Here is a 21,685-nt window from a genome sequence, read left to right on the forward strand (position 1 = left end):
TCTTCATTTCAGATTTTCCTCATTTAATTAAGAATGTTCGGAATGGATTTGTCGCAAAGGGCTATTTGACACCATCTGGTCATGTCCACAGTGGCGTAATACAGGCAGCCTGGGACGTGGACCGTGACAATGTAACATTGAAGGCCATGCCTAGCATTACGCTTGCACATATCAAGCCTAACTGCTTTGAAAAGATGAAAGTAAATCTCGCTTTCCAGCTTTTCGGGGATGAAGTTATTAAGGGGCTCTTTGAACACAGGAAACAGATTTTATCACGGTACAGAAGAGCCAACAGAGGATTTGATTCGGCAGATGAACAAACTCATTCGTATTATGACAGCAAGGATGAGCGCCAGAGCATTGAAGCCTGGCAGTCCAAACGCAACGTTTTTACAGAACTTTTTAGTATATCTGAATGAGTGGGAGGCCCACGCGAAGCCAGCTGGAGGAGGTTTTTTGACAGGAAGTACAGCTTCTGGGCTCAGGGTCACAATTAAAAGCAGGCTTGACCTGCTATCTTACCTGAACTCTGTTGCAGGATTTACATACCTTTTAACTGCTCGTTTGAGCCAGGACAAACTAGAAAATCTCTTTGGGATAATCAGGCAATCCGCAGGCTGTAACGACCACCCAACCGTGTCACAGTTCTTAGTAACTGTCAACGTCTTGTCCTTTTACAACCTTGCGAGGTCACCAAAGGGAGGCAATTGCCCTCCTGCAGTCGTTAAATCGCTCTTGAGTACTGCAGATGTGCCCACTGTCACAGCGAAGTGTCTGTCGGGCCAACTGGACCATTTTCTGGACAATGGAAACATTGATGAAGCAGAAGACGTTCTTCAGTCCATTCACCCAGAAAATGACCATGAAGGGTATTCTAACAAAAAAAGCAACGCGGCTTTGGTGTACTACGTTGCTGGCTATGTGTCTAGAAAAACGGTAGCTAAGAATGCATGCACGAGTTGCGCAGCCGAGTTGTGCGTGTCTCAAAAAGAAGCGATGAATGATGTTAACTCTTATTTCACGGCTCATTTTGATAACGGTGGGCTTATTTATCCCACTGATAACCTGGCAAAGACAGTAGCAGCCATGGAGGATGCATTCACTAGCTTCTTCAGCAAGAACAGTGTGCATGAAAAGAGCATGCAAGAGTTTGCACGGAGCCTGCAGTCCTCGAAATTGCCTCAGATAGGGTGCCCCGAGCATGGAAAGAAAACCTTGGCAACTGTAGTGAAGTTCTATATTCTTTTAAGGTTTAGATTTTTCTTAAAAGGTTTGAACAGAGACCGCGAAGGCCAAAGGCAGCGACTAAAATATCTTAAGTTGCGCCACTGCCAATACCTTTTCCTTGCTCAAATTGATGTTAGAAATTTTGAATGCAGGCTTTCATAATTTGTATTTTGTTCCTATTTTGTTGATTCCAATAAACGTCTTACATGCCTAATAAAATAAAACGTAAAACTATTTCGAGTCCCGTTATTTTTCTCTTCGCGATTATTATTTAATGTTCTACCACAGAAAACTGGAATGGACAGGCTAACAACTGCCACCGGCATGGGCACATCACCAGCCAGTTCCAAAAGAAAAGAAAAAAGCACGAAAGAAAAAAAAAACCAAGCGCAACCTGATGCCACAACACCGCTCAAGTACCTGCAGTAAATGCAAAAACAAAAATACCCGGATAACGCTACCAGCTGAGCGGTGCCGGCAAGAACTGCTAACTACACTGTAAAAAATGTACGTAAAATATACGTGCATTTTCACAATCAAAAAGTACGACGCGCTTTCGTATTTTTAAAAGATGAGTTGTGATCGTTTCTCGGAGTGAACGGGGCGAAAAGCGCGCGCGGCGAGCCGAGAGCCAGCGGAGCATGCCAGGCGCCTGGACGCCGAGCATGCGCAGAGAAGGGCGAACCCGACCCGTGCTCGACCTCGACGCCCGGAGGCCCCCCTTTCCCTTTCCGGCGCATCGTCGCGTTTGTTCATGTACCGCCAGTACCGCCGCGTGTAGGACGTACTAACAAACTTTCTCTTTACGTCCGCGCGGCAATCACAACCTCGTGGTTTTTGGCGTTGCCTTATAAGCCGTGCCCTCCATTCGTTCGTTGCGGGAAGCGGCGTCCAAAGGTATGCACTACTCCAACAAACTTTCTATGTAATATCGGAGACAATATGAGCGTGAACGCGCCTCCGCTTGTCACTGCGGAAGCGCGTTCACGCTCATATTGTTTCCGATAGCACTTTACCCTTTCGCGCAGCAATCGAAGCCTCGTGGTTTTTGGCGTGGCCTGTTTGGCTGTATCGCGCCGTTCCCTCCGTTCGTTCCTGGCGGAGCGACGTCCAAAGGTATGTGAACACTACTTTATTGCTTCAAAAAAACATCGAAAGGCATAAAAAGAAGGATGGAGCTTTTTGAAATCGGTACTCCAAAGAACATGTTGTATACGCCACAAAGTGCTACTGGTCCCCGCTCTGCATTGCCGTCGGTAGTGTCTGCGGTGCTGCATGAGGACCGAGTGTGAGTGCGTCCTTTTGAATAACTTTTGTATTTAAAATCCAATACATTTGGCGTGTCTTTAAAGGTTCAAATTTCAAACGTGCTTACCTGAAACTGGTCATACAAACATTTTTGAGCCTAGAGTATTATGTTTTTTCTCTTATTCGTCAACTCTGAAACCGTGAAATCTTAAAAACAGAACAAGAACGGCTACAGTGCATATTTTCGTTGCCGTCGGCTCCGGTAATGTAGTACTGAATGCAAAAAAGAAGCCTCCTCTATCCTACAAGAGGCTGGTGTCCAGCAAAATAATCGCGTTAAATAATGATTTGATCGAGGCGTTTGAAAAATTGTGCATTTCTCGGAACAATGTTAGTGCCTTCTTTTTGCAAATCTGGATAGCTCGCCGAGTGAATTCCTGTGCCCCTTGTAAATCGCGAGCGATCTCTCTGTGTGTTGCGCTTGTAGATCGGGAGACGAACTGATGTTCCCAAGGAGGTAGAGCGCGTAGAGCGGTTGAAAGAAATTCGCTGCGTAGTGGTTCCGCATAGGCTCGCGCGGTTGACGTACGTATATTCACTCGCGACATTTCGGTTTCGATGTTTATGCCGCCGTGTTCGTCACAGCCGCGACAGCGATCGTATCCATTTCGCTGGCAGTACTTTTGATGTCATGTTACCAGGAAAAACAACCGGACGAACGGTTGTTTTTCCCATTTCGTTCTGGGGACGCCCAAACGAATAAGCAAGACGAAAGAAAAACAAAAAAAACAGGTGCAACCTTTTTTTTGTGTAATGTAGATCTTTCATAAATAAACGTTTCATTTTAAAATATTTGTTAATCTGGGTAATTGGTCATTTAATTTGTAAAAATAAATCTTCATCGCAATTATATCGTTCATCGCCAGCTGCAAACTTTGCCAGCGTGCCAAACGTGCCGGCTTTTACAGTCACACCGAGTACATTTATGCAGACGGTAAGTTCAAAAAGGTTTCCGTTACCTGGTCCATGCAAATTCAAGCGTGTACATAATGTTAATTTGTTTTTCATAACTTTTTTCTTACCCAAACATGTATCACTGTTTTGTGTGGCTATGTGACCCTGTGTTATGTTGTGGCGGAAAGTGAGTCATGTACAGGGTGTCACAAAAGAAAATTTACACGGTCTTTTTCACCGCAAAAATAAACTAGGCATCGCCGAACGCTCATTCTCCGCCCAAAGGTAGAGCTAGAGGTCACAACCAGATGCCAAAGTTTCAGCCCGATCCGATAACTCAATCAAAAGTTATAAGTGATTTTCTGAAAATTTCAATGGGAAAATGGAGCCCATTTTCGCCCGTTTTCGGTTTCTGGTGCCATAGAGCCCCATGTGTTTGAAAACGCCGTCGGCCGCCATTTTCCCATTGAAAATTTCAGAAAATCACTTATAACTTTTGATTAAGTCATCGGATCGGGCTGAAACTTTGGCATCTGATTGTGACCTCTAGCTCTACCTTTGGGCGGAGAATGAGCGTTCGGCGACGCCTAGTTTATTTTTGCGGTAAAAAAGACCGTGTAAATTTTCATTTGTGACACCCTGTAGAATAACTGACATCAGCAACATCTCAAATTATGTGTACACCACTTGACTAACTCTATCAATGAGTGTGTTGGTATAAGTAGGCCAAACATCAAAAGGCAAAACGGAAGTGTGCAGCGCTTTGGAATCAGACAGTGCATATTTTCTGGTCTATAGACCTTTGCAGAAATCCCCTGCTGCGCGCTGCCATCTTTGTCTGCTGGGCTGTGGAACGCCTTCTAAGCATGCGCTGTTGATCTGCTGAGCGGTATATCGGGCGCTGCGCATGCGTCCACAGCTCAGTGACTCAGCATTTTTTACCCGCTCGCTTCGTTCGAGACTGCCGCTGGAAAGGTCTATAGTCTGCAGACTATGCATGTATAAAAGTTGTTTTTTTATGTTGTGCAGACTATCTACAGATACGGGTTATACTATGCACTAATTTTTGTTTCTAGATCCTTCGTTAGCACCAGACTGGTCTGATTGGCTTGCAGATTTTCAAATGTTTTATGCCGGGATTAAGAAGTGAACGTCACACTTTCAATCTGTTGCTCAGGCTTTCTATGCCTTGCGTGTGACACACTGCTTGCTTGGATGCCTGCAAGCGGTCAATGTGGGTCAAGCTGAGAGCTCTGCGGTTCACCCAGGAGAGGTGCACAAGAAAATCCAGACTTTCGTCCGCAAATATCTTTTGTGCGAGAGGTGCGGACTGACAGACTATGGATGTTAGCTTTTCAGCCTACGTTTTGCCCTGCGGACTATGCATTGAGCGCCAACTATCCAAACGAAACTTATTTTTTAGGCAAAATTGGCTCCTAGGGTCTTTAGACCGGAAAATACAGTACATTAAAGCACTTGTTGCTTACGCTAGAAAGTTAAACGAACCCTGCCGTCAGTGTTCACTGTCTTTTGAGCCATAACTTCCCTGTCAATCATGTTCGGGAACCGACAGTTGGAGCTCAGTCATTAAAATCAGCATAACATGCTGATGGTAATTTAACAGAAAGGGCTTTCGCACCGTCCTCCCTGGAAATTATTTCGCGCGCCTAATTTTTCTCTGTTTCCCCAGACCTACAGAAGGGCTCTTTATGTCCCTCTGTCCGGTGGTGGTCGCAAGCGAGGCCTGCACCGTTATTGCCATCACCATAGTCTGAAGGTATGTATACACCACCTGACAACTTCCATAGAGGAGTGTGCTCAAACATTAAAGGGCCAAATGCCAGCGTGCTGCTCTTTTAAATTGGGCAACACTCCAAACCATGTGTTTTATAGGCAGAAAAGAAGTTTTGTACTTGAGCGGTCTGCGGTGGTGGTATTTCACTCTCTGCGGAGTTGTAACTTTCTTGTGAATCATGCTAGAGCAGCACAATTTGAAGCCAAATCACCAGCAACCATAACATGGGGATGGCTAATTCACATACTCTCTCCTCTGTGGTAATTACTGCAGGCGTCTAATGTTTCTCTTTTTTACCCAGACCTACAGCAGGGCTCTGTCTGGCTCTGCGTCGCTCTGTCCAGTGGTGGTTGCAAGCGAGGCCTGCACCGTAATTGCCATCACCATACTCTGAAGGTACGTATACACCACTTGACTTCTTCCACAGAGGAGTGTGCTCAAACATCAAAGGGCCAAATGCCAGCGTGCTGCTCTTTTAAATTGGGCAACACTCCAAACCATGTGTTTTATAGGAAAAAAAGAAGTTTTGCACTTGAGCGGTGGTGGTATTTCACTCTCTGCGGAGTTGTAACTTTCTTGTGAATCATGCTAGAGCAGCGCAATTTGAAGCCAAATCAATAGCAACCATAACATGCGGATGGCTAATTCACATACTCTCTCCTCTGTGGTAATTACTGCAGGCGTCTAATGTTTCTCTTTTTTACCCAGACCTACAGCAGGGCTCTGCCTGGCTCTGCGTCCCTCTGTCCAGTGGTGGTCGCAAGCGAGGCCTGCACCGTAATTGCCATCACCATAGTCTGAAGGTATGTATACACCACCTGACAACTTCCATAGAGGAGTGTGCTCAAACATCAAAGGGCCATATGCCAGCGTGCTGCTCTTTTAAATTGGGCAACCCTCCAAACCATGTGTTTTATAGGCAAAAAAGAAGTTTTGCCCTTCAGCGGTGGTGGTATTTCACTCTCTGCGGAGTTGTAACTTTCTTGTGAATCATGCTAGAGCAGCGCAATTTGAAGCCAAATCACCAGCAACCATAACATGGGGACGGCTAATTCACATACTCTCTCCTCTGTGGTAATTACTGCAGGCGTCTAATGTTTCTCTTTTTTACCCAGACCTACAGCAGGGCTCTGTCTGGCTCTGCGTCGCTCTGTCCAGTGGTGGTTGCAAGCGAGGCCTGCACCGTAATTGCCATCACCGTACTCTGAAGGTACGTATACACCACTTGACTTCTTCCACAGAGGAGTGTGCTCAAACATCAAAGGGCCAAATGCCAGTGTGCTGCTCTTTTAAATTGGGCAACACTCCAAACCATGTGTTTTATAGGCAAAAAAGAAGTTTTGCCCTTCAGCGGTGGTGGTATTTCACTCTCTGCGGAGTTGTAACTTTCTTGTGAATCATGCTAGAGCAGCGCAATTTGAAGCCAAATCAATAGTAACCATAACATGCGGATGGCTAATTCACATACTCTCTCCTCTGTGGTAATTACTGCAGGCGTCTAATGTTTCTCTTTTTTACCCAGACCTACAGCAGGGCTCTGCCTGGCTCTGCGTCCCTCTGTCCAGTGGTGGTCGCAAGCGAGGCCTGCACCGTAATTGCCATCACCATAGTCTGAAGGTACGTATATACCACTTGACTACTTCCACAGAGGAGTGTGCTCAAACATCAAAGGGCGAAATGCCGGCGTGCTGCTCTTTTAAATTGGGCAACACTCCAAACCATGTGTTTTATAGGCAAAAAAGAAGTTTTGCACTTGAGCGGTCTGCGGTGGTGGTATTTCACTCTCTGCGGAGTTGTAACTTTCTTGTGAATCATGCTAGAGCAGCGCAATTTGAAGCCAAATCACTAGCAACCATAACATGCGGATGGCTAATTCACATACTCTCTCCTCTGTGGTAATTACTGCGGGCATCTAATGTTTCTCTTTTTTACCCAGACATTTGTAGTTAACTTTTGGAATTGAAACAAGCCCACAGACATCAAAATAGCTTGTACAGTGGGACACCTGTTCTACAATTTAAATGTAACACAGATTCGACAAACATTTTGCTATTTTTGGATCGTTGACTAATGAAAAGCTGGGTCAATTAAACCAGGATGTCAAATGAACACATTTAACGCACACTTTCAGTATAGGAATCTGCCTCTTCTGGACATTTGATACTTTATGAACCTCTGCCGTTGGTTACATAAGCACAGCATTATGGCAGTATTCATCGGTTATGTTATTTCTTATTTCAAAAACTCTCCCATTTCAGGCCGGAAGTTCACATCACTAAAACTGCATCATGTACAGTTGCCATGTGTGCAAGCTGCGACAGAAAAACTTGTATCACTATGAGAGACACTATAGGCTTCATTCAACAAGTCACAACCTAAGTTTGCCCTGCTTGAAAGAATGGTGTAGCAGGTCTTTCCGCTCATTCAATGCCCTAAGAGTGCACACGTCAAAATGTCACAGTGGGCAGAAATCTCATCACGACGGGAGAGAATATGTTTGCCCTCACGCATTCTGCTCACAAAAGGTTTGGAGCAGACTGGAAATGACCAAACATATCAAAGGCCACATCAGTTCAGGCCTCAAGACAAGTTGCTTCATGGAAAACTGCAGAAGGCAGTTCCAGAACTCAAATACATTCTCGGCGCACATGAGTCGCTGTCATAGTCACCAGGCAAAACCCCCATCGTCATACAGTCAACATGATTATGATAGTGATGGTGCACAACCTAGAACTGACATGGAGAACAGTGAGTCTCTTTCATTCGCGCACAGTGCTGAACAGGCAAACACATCTTGTGAGGGCCCTGGTGAGGCATTGTTAGAAACAACACATCTGGCCTTGTTTTTTATGAAGTTGGAATCAATGCACCTAGTGCCTGCATCAGTTGTCCAGAGTATTGCCAATGAGATGTACTTTCTTGAATCTGTAGCTAAAGACAGCAAAGTTTCAGGCATTTGTAGAGTTCTGGAATGCTTCGATGTCAGCGCAGAAGTATGCCATGCAGTTGTGGCAGAACTGAAAGCTGAGCAATCTCCTCTGTGCCCAGACAGTGGGGTCTTGCGTAGTATGCGTTCGAGGAGCCAGTTCTACAGAAATAATTTTGTCGTGATAGACCCTGTGGAAGTTAAATGTGCGCATGCTAGAAGTTTTCACTATGTGCCAGTGAAGGAAACACTAGAGGCTTTCCTTTCTGACATTTCTGTTCAGAAGCTACTCTCTCGCACAAACGATCTGGAGCCTGGCTTTCTCCAAGACATCACTGATGGGAAGCTCTATGGAGAGTCCAATTTTTTTATTGCTGGTGAGAACACCATTCAGCTACTATTATTTCAGGATGCATTTGAAGTTGCTAACCCTTTAGGATCTGCCAGAAAAAAACACAAAATCTTGGGGATGTACTACACCATCGCTAACATGCCACCATTCGCTCAAACAAAAGTTCATGCGATGCAGTTAGTAATGTTGTGCTATGAGTCCACCTTACAAAAAGTGGGACATGATGTTGTGATGAAGTCTCTTGTATCAGACCTTGCAGATCTTGAAAAAGATGGTGTTACAGTAAATGGAGTCAGATACAACTGCGGCTTGTTGTCATGTCTCGGTGACAACCTCGGAAGCCACGGGATAGGGGGCTTTGTAGAGTCGTTTTCAAGGTCAAAATATTTCTGTCGCTTTTGCGAAGTGACAAGAGATGCCTTTATGGCCGATTTTAGATCGATGGGACCTCGCCGTACGGCTGAGAGCTATGAAAAATGTCTAAAGCGCATCAAGGAAGAAGGACTAGACTCATGTCTTGGGGTTAAGTTTGACTCATCCCTAAACTCACTCCTGAGTTTTCATGCCACGTCTGGCCTGCCCCCGTGCATTGCTCACGACCTATATGAGGGTGTAGTCCCATATGACCTATCGCTTATCCTTCGGAGACTCGCCATTGAGAAGAAGTGGTTCAGCATTGAGGAACTCAATTCAAGAATAGCGAACATGAAGCTTAAGGGGCATGACTCTAAGAACCGGCCGTGCAAAGTTTCCTGTGAAGGAAACTGTAGAGGAGAGGCAGTAGAGACATTTTATCTTGTCAGATTTTTGCCCGTCCTGCTCTTTGACAAGGTCAGAGATGTGGAAGATGAGGCGTGGCAGCTATACCTCATCCTAAAAGACATTGTAACCATCTTGGCATCGCCTCAACTTCATGTGACTCAAATAGAGTACTTGCGTGCTCTCATTGATGACTATTTGTCCCGTAGGGTACATCTGTTTCCTGGCATAGCTCTAAAACCCAAACATCATTATCTGAGGCACTACCCCGACCTCTGCTACGAATACGGTCCATTGTGCCATTTGTCAACGCTTCGCTTTGAGAGCAAGCATTCCTACTTTAAGCGAATCATACGCAGCACTCAAAATTTCAAAAATATTACTTACTCTATGGCAAGGAAGCACGAGATGCTTCAGTCATATTGCAGAGCGGGCAAGCTTTTTCCAGATGAATTGCTTCAAGAGCATGCATTGTCTTTTGTAGAGGGAATGTATTCAAAAGAACTCACTGATGGTGTAGTGAGCTGTGGCATTCAACTGTCAGCTGCTGAAGTTAGTCAAACATTGGTGTATCGAGGGACAGAGTATGTGGCGGGGTCGGTAATTTTTTTCCAACAGTGTAGGGAGCCAATGGCTGGCAAAATAGTTTGCTGTATCGTTGAGCACGGGAAGGTTGTGTTTGCGGTAGAGGCATGCAAAATAACAACATGGGCAAGCATGGGACTGAAAATTGTAAATTGTTGCAGAGGTAGTTTTCTGTGTGTTGCTTACAGTCAGCTTCTGGATTTTTCTCCTTTGCACATTTATGCCTGTGGAACAAGGAATGTGGTTTCCTTGAAACATGATGTGGAATATACTCCTTACCTGTAGAGCCCTGTGTATCTGTGGGTATCCACAGTGAACTGGTGGATGCAATATCTTAATAAAAAGAAAATCAAACAGCTTATGAAGTGTGACTGCGAGGGAATCTTTTTTAATTCACGCTTGTGTTTATGATATAGGAGAAATGTAAAGGAACACTTTGGATGACCGGTAGAAAAGAAAGTCGAAGATACAGTTCAGGTGTGGGTATAAAGTCTCCAGATGCAGATTGCATGATCAGATCGCTGTATTCATGCAGGGTTTTGCATATCTGTAGTTCTCATCACAGTGATGCTTTGCCAGGCTCCTTAACGCTTTAGAATGCCTTTATAAAAATAGCTAAGTGTCTCCTGTCACTTTTTTTTTTTTGATAGTAAAGGAAATTTAATCTAATCACATTGACTGTATTTCTCCCCTAAAATAAAGATGGACTCTGTAAGGGCAACTATAACACAACTGGTACCCGAGATACCCGATGACCAACTTGACGCACTGGTGACCCACCTTGTGGAGGAGGGATACAGTACAGCAAAAGACCTTCTATACTTGGAAGAACAGGACTTAAAGCCTTTCCTCAAGACCTTGCATATCAGGAAGCTTTTACATCTCATAAAATCTGGGTCCCAACTGCAAACTGAAAACTGTGCACTTCCCTCAACATCAGCAGCTTCAACACCGACAAACCCAGCGGCAGCCACGGCTCACCGCGCATCACAAGAGAGGGCTTCGAAGGACCGCTGGGCGAGTTCTTTTGAAGTGGATTGGGGCGCAATGCCTGCAGATCTGGTACGAACCTGCCAAGAGGAGAAGGTGCCAGAGCCTTACCTAAGACGAAAGATGGTCAAACTCCTGGGAGAAGCAATCGCAGTGCATGATCCGAAACCCAAAATCAAAGAAGTAAGCAAGATTGCCTCCCTGGTTGTGGCAAGATACCCACACTCCTTTGCTGACGTGATGTCGACAGGAAATATTATTGGTGACGGTACGTCATCTTTATCACGACAACTTGCTGTATACATGGATAACAGGCGTCGGCCACACAATGCTGCAAAACGAGGGCCGGGAAGAACTGAAGATGACGAACCAGAAGCAACATTATCTAAGCAAGGCAGACAAACAGACTCCCACGGTTGCGTGGCATGGGAGCCAGACTGTGCGCCATACACGTGGGACGATCTAGAGGTAATGAGGCAGCAGCTGTGCAAAGCCACCAATTTAGAGGAGATCTCCTCTACTATGAAGAAAACCTACGCACTGCAGAGGAGGCACATCAACTCCATGCAGCAAACACTCCTTGAAATTGCGGAGTCTTGGCCTCACCTCTTCAAAGAGCCACACTTCTTCGTTCATGTTGATACACTCCTTGGGTTTTCCTACCACACTGCCTTCACCACTGAGCTGACGTCGAAAGGAAATCAGCTCTTTGATGTCATGTGGAGAGCATGGAAGCCTCAGTCAAGGTCCCTCCTCCAGACAATCCAGAAAACTTTGGACTGCAATGGACAAGCGCCACCACGCTACACCTTTGTTCTTCAGCTCCTGACTACCTACTTCGACGAGAATCCAGAGGCTCTCATCTCATTTCACCCGGTGAGCTTGGTAATCTTATTCCATGAACTTGTTTAGTTATTCATAAATGTATGCAATCAATTGCAGAGGTCAACTCTGTGAGGCAGTGATCATCTGCTCTGTTGACTGCAATTCCTTGTGTGAAGTGCATAATACCACGCACAATATTGTTCATGGCATTTAAATATTAGCTGCAAAAAGTTTATTAATTTAATTTCTCGATTCTCAGCCTTGCTGACCAATTTTTTACCATGGAAGTATCTGTTTTCTTATCAATAACAAGTACACCATTAAATATTCTTGATTTTTGTATTCATTATAGCACTGAACAGCTGCCAGTGTTCTTGGCTCCTGCCCAGATACACCTCACCTTGCGGTCCTTGGTGAGATAGTTTTGCACTGCCTTTTAATTTTTAGATAATTAAGAAAATTGTGAAAGGAGTAGTGCAATTACAGTCTAAGCTCGTTATAATGGCCCTTGTTATTGACCAGGGCTGGGCTTTCGATAGTATGCTTGACACCATGGAAAATTACATTTAGGTACTGATACAAGATACAGACGCAAAGTCCATCTTTGATCTAAATGCTCCATGCAGTATCCTAGATGCTTCGATACATAGCTGAAATTCCATCGCAAGTATTTGGAAAGCAGGAAACCTGATTAATTTACATTGATTATAAACATTTCTCACCTGGATTTTATGGGTTCTGGTATTGATATTTTTCATAAACGTTTTTTGTTAGCTTTGCATGTTAGCTGCGGAGTCCAACAAGGTACCGTACTCGGCCGACTTATTTTTTATTTATATTAACAACCTTCCTGCACGTATCTCCTCTTTCATAGGCCTCTATGTTGACGATTGTGTTATTTATAAAGAAATTCTTAACGATTCTGGGTTAGGAGGCGATTTGATTGTGTTATTTATAAAGAAATTCTTAACGATTCTGGGTTAGGAGGCGAATTGATGGAGTGGAGGAAATCGAGAGATATCGGTCTAAGTCCACGATTGCACAAACACATAATCACACAAGGGAGTGAGGAGGAGGGGGAAGAAGGAATAAAGGGGAAGGAGGGTGAGGTGGATGGCAGAGTGGGAAGGAAGAGGGATATAGAGGAGAAGGGAGAGGAGGAGCAAAGAGGAGGAGACGAGGGAATGAAAGGGAGAAGGGAGGGGAGCTAGAAGGGATGGGGGACACGGGAGGAGGAGAGGTCAAGGGTCCAAGGTCAGGGTCACCTTTTACCTTGACAAACGCACAGCCAACAAGGGAGAGAGGAGGAAGACAAGGGGATGGGAGTGACGAGGGTAAACGGGGGATAGGGAGAGCTGGAAATGAGGAGGGCAGGGAACCAGGAAAGAAAGAGGCCAAATGCTACTGGCCACGATTGCCTTGATAGCTCTCTGCCGAGCTCAAAGGCACGCTTAGCAGAGATCTTGAAATTTTTATAGACCGTTTTGTTAATCCCGATGACGATACCCTTCCATTGCCCTTAAACGTGTTTCTTTAGTGGGTATCACTTTAGGACTGAAAATCCGGCTTACTAAAACCCTCTAATGATGATATATTGCATTGCATTAGTCCACTTATCGGCCTTCAACTGAGGAGATGTCAGTTCAACAAAGATGCCGGTGTTGTCTGTCTGCCCTTTTACAGAAGGTGTTACCCGACCCGTTCCCACAGTTCCAAAAAACAAAATTGTGCAATTTGCATGTACAGCTCACAAAATAGAAAGAAGGATAGCCTGGTTTTGCCAGAAAGAAAATGAACTGGAAGTGAGCTTTAAAAGTTAATGCTAATTTCTTAACTATTGGGTATCTCCAAAATACTCGATACTGTAAAAATGGGTATTAGGTACTGATACATTGATACATTTTTTCCTGGCAGGCAGTACCAGATACAAGGTACTCGACTGTCTCTGAAGTTAGTATTGGAGATACATGCATCTCTGATATCGCCGAGCCCTGGTTTTGACTACTATTTCGCTCTGTTGTAAAAAAGGATTATGTATTATTCAGATAGGAAGTTGAATCAGTGGTACAAATAGGAAAACCAACTGAGCTTCACAAATCAGTATGTTGTATCCAAGTTTCTGCTGCAACAAGATCCGTTGTAACGAGCTTGTACTGTATTCCAATGCAGAGCATCCATATTTCCTAGTTTACCTCATTGCAATGTCCTTTCTGTCATCCATTTGAACCGTTACGATTGCAATAAATTAACTACATCTGTAACATGTCGGTTTGATGATCATCACATCTTGCTTTTTTTTTTTTTTCACTTAGGTTCTACGCTTCTAGATGACCCTCTCCAGATTGCGCTGGTTGTTGACAGGGTGCTTGTGTTTGAGGCAAGCAGTCTCGAGGTCGCTCTCTGCTCGCTCCTGGGAGCGTATTTCGTCTTCAACATCAAGTACCCAAAGGAGGCCTCGTACACGCTGGAGTTCCTTCAGAGGTACAGATATGTCAGAATTCAGTGTTTGTTCATGGCAGGACTGGTGGTCGATTATGCTAGTGCACCGCAACCCTGAACATGTGGACCTAGACCTCGCACTGCAGAGTCCAGGAATCCACAGTCGGACTAGCGCCTCACTTGTTCTAATCTTGATAGGCATTATACTGGCATCTGTTCGTGTATCACTACTGCATGTTGGCTCTAAAGGCCTCGGGTTAGCAGCCATACTGCACGAGATATTTTGCTGCGCAGTGGGAACCAGCCACCGACATGTGAAAGTCAGCCCAAAGGCAGGCTGTATAAACACGCACAAGGACATCTCGACATCTTTCACCCAAGAATGTGAGTTGTTCATGTTCAATTGACATGCGTTTCTTTGACCTCTTATACAGGCATTTTGGCCAGATAAACCCATCTAAAGGTAGCAAGTCCAGCTCCCGTGGTCACAACAAGGTCAATGGAATCCCAGCCAGAATTCTAGGTCTGCTGAACAAGATTCGTTCACTCTAATGGTGTGTTTTCTATTTTCGTCTTTCCCTCTTATATTTTGTGATGCTTGATTTTTGCTATTGCAGATAAAAATTTGTTTTATCGGATCAAAAAAAAGAAAAAGACGTTTACAACACCCCGTAACGCCGAATTAGAGCATAGCTCTTGAGGAGGAAGAGGGGAGGGTATACCCTTCCTCCTCTCCTCCCTGTCCCTCCTCTGCTCCTCATCCCTCTTCCCTTCTCTTCTCTTCTCCTCTTCCCCTCCTCCTCCCCTCGTCCTCCTCCACACGTGTTGCATCATGGGAAAGGTCCTATAATGCACCGCGCAGTTACGGCGACGCCGACGCCGCTGAAGCCGGTAAAGAGGCGCCCAAGAGCTGCGCTGGAAGGAATTCCTTTAATTCGATTTTCTTTTTCTAATTTGACCGATGGGGATACGAGACTAAAGGCGAAAATGTTTCTAAAAGTTCCTGTACTGCCTTCAGTTCTTACAAATGGTACACAATATAAAAGAAAAAGCAAGGACATATGCGGCAGCCCTGCAGCATAAATTAAAGAGACAGTGTTTTATTTATAGTGCTAGATGGAATTAAAATGATAGACAGATTAGATAACTTGATTTTATATATATTATTCATATTAGGTACAATGAAGGCTCGCATACCGCCGCCTACCATTAGAATCTTGAGGTCCTTGTAAATTTACAATACAGCGAGGGCCAAAGGAATCTAGCCCACAAATTTATATACATCGCAAAAATCAGTAAAAATAATTTGGGTTATGTGGATAGTTATACAGCGTGTAGTTAGTCAGCCATTTCAAAGTTGTGACGAATAACTCGCTGTAGATGAGCGATTTAGCCAGTGCAGTAGAACCGCTAGCCTGCGGTCTTTAACAAGCACACGCAGTAGTGAGACACGACCGCATGCGGGTACGATGCTCATCCAGTTCAAATGAGCATGTGTGGGGATTTAACCCAGGATCCCTAAGTTCTGCAGTGCGAGCTCTCGCTCCACATGCTCCGATCTGGTGTGCGCTAGCCGACTTGACCCCCCCCCAAAAAATCAGTCTCGCTTGCTACGGTAGTGTGGTTTGTGACGTAGGTTCAGCTAGGTTGTGGATTTGTTTTGTTAAAATAGTACCAAAGAAAACACTTACCTCAGCAAAGAGTTACAAATAAAAACAATATATTTGTTATGGACCAACGTGGTTTTGAGCTTATTCAGATTGGAGCTTGAAAATGTTGTGGGCCAATGGGACGTTCGATTTAGCTCAAACATTGAAGGTAGGAACGAAGACACTTATTACTTCGCTCTCATCACCCGGTTTGTCTCGTATATAGTTTAGTGCCCCTCAACCGCGTTTTTAAACTTCCACCTGAGACAGCCTTGATTCCATGTCTGTCCATAGGAAACCTATTGTATTTATTTGTAACATTTGACCGGGGCAAGTTTCTCCTTCGAAATTTTTATAAAAGAAATCCACCACCTAGCTGAACATACCGTAGAATACCGTGCATCCGCCCACTCTCCACTAAGTGCCCATTCCCAAATTTGTAATATCTGACAAAGTCTGCGCAGTACGTTGAAATGTAAAATTAATAACCGGAAAAGCGCCCATCTCCCATTTTTTTGCGATTATGTCTAAATATTGAGTGGGCGCTTGCCCGGTATTTTACGATACGTCACAAATTACAGTGCCGCTTCTCGCGAAAATGGGTTAGATTCCCTTTGGTTCTCGCTGTAGAATGTTTAAAAATTGGAAGACTTTATTTGTTTTTCATAGTTTATATGTATCATCAACCTAATTACTTTTTATATGCCATATTTTTAGAGTGATTCAGTGGGCAGGTTTCATATGTTGCCCTAGTAGTCTTAAAATAGTCTCGTTTTCACCTGTAGCATATGTGACTTGTTGTAATTTGCGGATGATTTCTAAAAGATCCTAGAACACAATACCTGGCCTTGAGGTGTTGCGATCAACGAAAACTGCATTTTCTCAGACAAGCGCAGGTTTCCTCGGAGAGAAGCACAAGATGAGCCGTTGACAAGTCTTCTCTTTTCAACTGACCAAAGCAGTGTTTTACTGGAGCTGAGCTATGGTCTCTTTAAAAGTGGTCTTTGTTTTATTCGTCACAGACATTATTCGCCACATTAGTTTTTTTTTTTATGCCTCTGTTCTGTAATATCAATTAGTTATAAACTAAAACTGCATTTTCCCTGATAAGCGCAGGCTTCCTCAGATGAAAGCGTAGGCTGGGGTCCTGACAAGTCATTCTTTTTTTAACTGGTCCGGGCACATCGTTTTTATTGAAGGTAAACTATGGTCTTCTGCAAGTGTCTGTTCCTTATTCATCACAGACATTATTCGCTGCACTAGATTTTTCTTCTCTTCTGAAATGTCAATTGGTTTTCAACTAAATCTGAATATTCCCCGGCAATTGCAGGTTTTCTGCACGTAAAGCGCAAGATGGAGCGTGGACAAGTTTTTTGTTGTTTTAATCGTCCAAGGCATGGAGTTTTACTGAAGGTGAGCTATGGTCCCGTTACAAGTGGTCCATGTTTTATTCGTCAGACATTCACTGCATCAGGTTTTGTCTTGCTCCTCTTGTGCAATATCAACTTAAAACTCTATTTTTCCTGACAAGCGCAGGTTTCCTCAGACGAGAGCGTAAGCTGGGGTCCGGACAAGCTGTTATTTTTTTTTTTTTAAACGGCCCGGGCACGTTGTTTTATTGAAGGTGAGCTATGTTCTTCTTTAAGTGTCTGTGCCTTATTCGTGACAGACATTATTTGCTGCACTAGGTTTATCTTCTGAAATGTCAGTTGGTTTTCAACTAAATCTGCATTTTCCCTGGCAATTGCAGGTTTTCTGCACGTAAAGCGCAAGATGGAGCGTGGACAAGTTTTTTTGTTTTTTTAATCGTCCAAGGCATGGAGTTTTATTGAAGGTGAGCTATGGTCCCATTACAAGTGGTCTGTGTTTTATTCATCACAGACATTATTAGCCGCATCAGGTTTTATCTCGCTCGTCTTCTGAAATATCAATTGGTTTTCAACTAAAACTGCATTTTCCTGTTAAGCGCAGGTTTCTTCAGATGAAAGCGTAGACTGGGGTCCGAACAAGGTGTTCTTCTTTTAACTGGCCGGCCCAGGCACATTGTTTTATTGAAGGTGAGCTATGGTCTCCTACCCGTCTTACTTGTCACAGACATTATTTGCTGCCCAAGATTTTTCTTCTCTTCTGAAATGTCAGTTGGTTTTCAACTAAATCTGCATTTTCCCTGGCAATAGACCCTTTCCGAAATTCTGTCTGGCTACTTTGATCACTATCATCATCTGTGGAACAGCATCTGTGCCATACCAATGGCGGTCTTCTAGTGACTGATAAAGGAAGACGTTGAAGATGATCCTAAGCGGATCTTGCGAGGCCTGTATTCGGGGGGTCAGTACGACGCGACGTAGGAATGGAACACAAGAGCTACGTAAGCGTTTATTTCTAATAACTCAGATTCAGTCACTCTGTGGGCGGCATACAATCGGCTTTAAAGCACACTGGTGTAGGGAATTTTCTCGAGGCATCTGAGTGGGTTGGAGCTTAATTCTGAATGCAAGTTCTTGGTCACCATCGAACTGAACGTGATCGAGAAAGAACTCACACCGAACAATTCCTCGCGTGCCGTTGACTTGCGAAAGCGACGGTGCCGATACAAGTTCGTTTCCGCCATTGATATGGCAAAACCTAAACTGCTTTACAAACCACCAGATGGCACTGAATTTCGGAAAGGGTCTATTGCAGGTTTCCTGCACGTAAAGTGCAAGATTGAGCGTAGACAAGTTTTTGTTTCGTTAATTGCCTGAGGCCCAAGGCACGGTGTTTTACTGGAAGTGAGCTGTGGTCTGTGTTCTATTTGTCACGGACATTACTTGCTGTATCATATTTCATGCCTCTCTCCTGCAATGTCAATTGGTTTTCAACTAAAACTACATTTTCTGTGATAAGCGCAGGTCTCCTCGGAGGAAAAGACTAGGCGCCGAGATGTGCTGGCCTTCCTTTATGGTCCAGACCAGTTGTTTTCATCAAGGTGAGCTGGTCTCTCTTTGCAGATCGAGCAGGATTATTTGTATTGTGTGCATGTCAGGCTCACCTTGTTTTGTATTGTTTCGACAGCCTTGTGCTTAGCTTATGACTATATACATCTTTCTTTTGCATACGCAGGGAGCATTGAGATAGCCCTACACCTCGGAAGAAGTACCCATAAAAGAATTTTAGATATAATAAAGAGCTATTACAATTTCACTCGTTTTTTGTTGTTTAAATTAAGCTCGAAGAAAACAGCTACAAAGAGCTAAAGAAAAATAATTTACAAACAACCGACCAAACTATTTTGCATTTTCACTGCTGTCTCAATTCTGAACCCTTTCTCAAGGGTGTTTATGTTGTGAGAATTTGCTGCCGATATGATGCCTTAATTTGATCCGGCCAGCTTGAGCTGCACTTTAGAAAACCTCCAGGTCGCTCTGGTCTGTTGCAACTCTAGAACAGCAAGAGGAAGCCCCTCCCACAGAGCCCGCCACTCTTTCAACATCAGCAGAGCGGAGGCTGGAGAGCAGGGGAGTGGGGAGGAGAAAACAACCAATCATGGTGCAATGGTGGTTTCCTTCTCTCCACTTACCTATTATTCTTGGCTTGCAACAGATTTTAGCAGCTCACAGCTGTGTCTGCAGGTGCATCATATGAGAAACACTAGCTAGTTGCTGTTTTGCTGCACCCTATCTCACCTATTTTGAAGTTAAAGTTTCTGTGCCAATTATTTTCTCTTCATTTTAGACAAAGCAGCAGAGCTGCTCCAAAGTGCATAAATTTACTATTGCATTGCATTGCAATCCCCATAGTATATGGCTCACGTTTCCAGGTGCATCAATGACCCTGAAGTTATATTTCAGAATATCGTTGCACAGAAACTTGTGTAAGTGAAAAATATTGGACAGCAGAACATGAGCTACTTCAGTGCCTCAGCTAAAAAGAGATGTAGAAACAAATATTTTGTAAAAAAGAAATGATGAAATGCTTGGCAGCTCTATTAAGAGGGGTTGCCCATTAAAATGCTAATGTGCCCCCATATTGTGAAAATATGTGAAAAAAGATGTCGTCAATGCAACGGTACCCATTTTACCGAAGTGCAAGGTTGCTTGTTAAAATTATGTGCATGCATAATTTTAATGGGCACCCCCCCCCCCCCCCCCCCCCCCCCCCAAAGTTACTTACCTTCAAGAAAACAAGTCAGAAACACCTGCTCAATCTGAAGCGTTGTCTGTGGATTTAGCAAAATTGGCATTTCAGGCAGCTCTCCCCCAAAATGTGTTGTGGCTGCTGGCCCGTATCGGGATGGTTGACCCAAATTATTTATCACTACGTATCGACGTCCTTATTTTGAAATAAAAAATCGCACAGACGACGGCACATTGAGCAATACTGCCAAAGTTTTTGACTTTTTTTTTTGTCCGCATTTATTCAAGCCCGTTTTCAAACTTTGCCAGCGTGTTGTCCTCTATTTGGCTATAAATATTGTTGTACTGATTAGCAGGAAAAGTTTACGAGAAACGCTCAAATCGAGGCATTTTACTAAATATGCATGCTTTTGCAAATCAATTTAAAAAAATGCTATCTTCGATATTTTAACTCTTCCAAAATAACGCCAATAGTATCTATGAGCATGATGTGCAAAAATATTATTGCATTGTTTCTGTGTCTTATACATACCCGTAGTTGACAAGTTCATAATTTTTACAGCCCGTAAGAGTGCTCCGGGGTGGTCAGATTGGCAGCGCAGGGGTGGGCGATAGTTTCTAAGTGATAAAGTCTAGCAAGTTATTTTTTTCTTCGTACAAGATTTAAACAAAAAAAAAAAAAGTACGCATGAGCCGGAGCAATCGAGAGACGCTAGCCTGTCGCACGCTTAGCAGGGTACGTTTTCGGTAGTCGGCGTGTAGCGTCTCTGTGTACGCCAAGCAAAGGAATCAACAGAAGTGGTTCCGATAGCAGATGTTTATCTCAGCGTGTAAGAAAATGGGGCTGCCGAGAACAATGATGTTCGGCACGTAATCACAAAAGAAATATTATTGTGCTACAATAAATAGGACGTGGACGGGAAGGAATACACGAAGTTTCGGGCGGACGCCCATCTTCGTGTAAGGAACAAAAAATCGGTGAGTAACAAATGTATAGCCCTGTGACGTATACGACCCTTTCTTTGTTTCTCGCCGTGTTTCGTATCTATCACTTGAAGAAGTACGTTCGCCCGAAACGTCGTATTTTCGTTCCCGTCCACGTTTTAGGCAGTGTAGCTGCATCTTTCGTGTTTTTGATTAATTGGTCACCCGGAGGATCACGTCACAAAAAGGGGTGCGTTCATTGGTGGAAAAGGAGGGGAGGCGAAACCATTAGAGGGCACAACCTCTTCGGTTGCCATATATTATTAGAGAAGATATTCACATGCGACGTCATGCATAGTGACAACCAAAAAAAGGAACTTGTAGCTGCGCTCCGATCAGTGATGACACCAGCCACGATTCCGCCCGCGCATACTACGGCCTTGGGAACATTCACGAGTGGCTTGAGGACGTTGCTCCTTTCTACGCACATTTTATGTGGGTCAGTGACGGCGGAGCAAGCTACTTCAAGAATAAGCACCAACTTCATGAGCTACGCTAAAACCGAGTACCTGTCGGCCAAGTGGCTAGTATCCGCTACTGGGAGGCAAGAACGCCTGCGATGGGATTGGAGGCCTCGTCAAGCACCATGATGCAACTGTTTACAACCTTCGAGGGCCGGCTACATCATATATATCAGATATAAAATGTGCGTCAGATATGGTGGACGTCCTCAGCACCAAATTACCCAATGTGGCATTGATTAGCAAGGGCTGACTTTTAGGAGTTCAGTTGAAATGAAAACAACAGCCTGGGATTCCCTCCATCCCGTGCCTGGAATTCAATCCTGACACTGCTGACAGTGTATACATGCGTCAACTCACTGCGACACGAATTGCT

General features: G+C 44.2%; 1 long non-coding RNA gene and 1 pseudogene across 2 annotated transcripts; both read left to right on the forward strand.

Annotated features, from left to right (window-relative positions):
• Positions 1-1,976: 1,976 nt before the first annotated feature.
• Positions 1,977-17,780, forward strand: LOC121835392 (annotated as a pseudogene).
• Position 17,781: 1 nt separating this feature from the next.
• Positions 17,782-18,932, forward strand: LOC115314810. 2 transcript variants are annotated; one of them, XR_005715944.2, is made up of 3 exons: positions 17,782-17,806; positions 18,641-18,717; positions 18,852-18,932. It is a non-coding gene; the product is annotated as an uncharacterized LOC115314810 (long non-coding RNA). The 2 variants fall into 2 exon arrangements; XR_006077598.1 differs by having other exon boundaries at positions 17,790-17,806; positions 18,636-18,717.
• The last annotated feature ends 2,753 nt before the right edge of the window (positions 18,933-21,685 follow it).

The sequence above is a fragment of the Ixodes scapularis genome, unplaced genomic scaffold (genome assembly GCF_016920785.2).
Source record: "Ixodes scapularis isolate PalLabHiFi unplaced genomic scaffold, ASM1692078v2 PGA_scaffold12__126_contigs__length_90152505, whole genome shotgun sequence".
NCBI lineage: Eukaryota > Metazoa > Arthropoda > Arachnida > Ixodida > Ixodidae > Ixodes > Ixodes scapularis.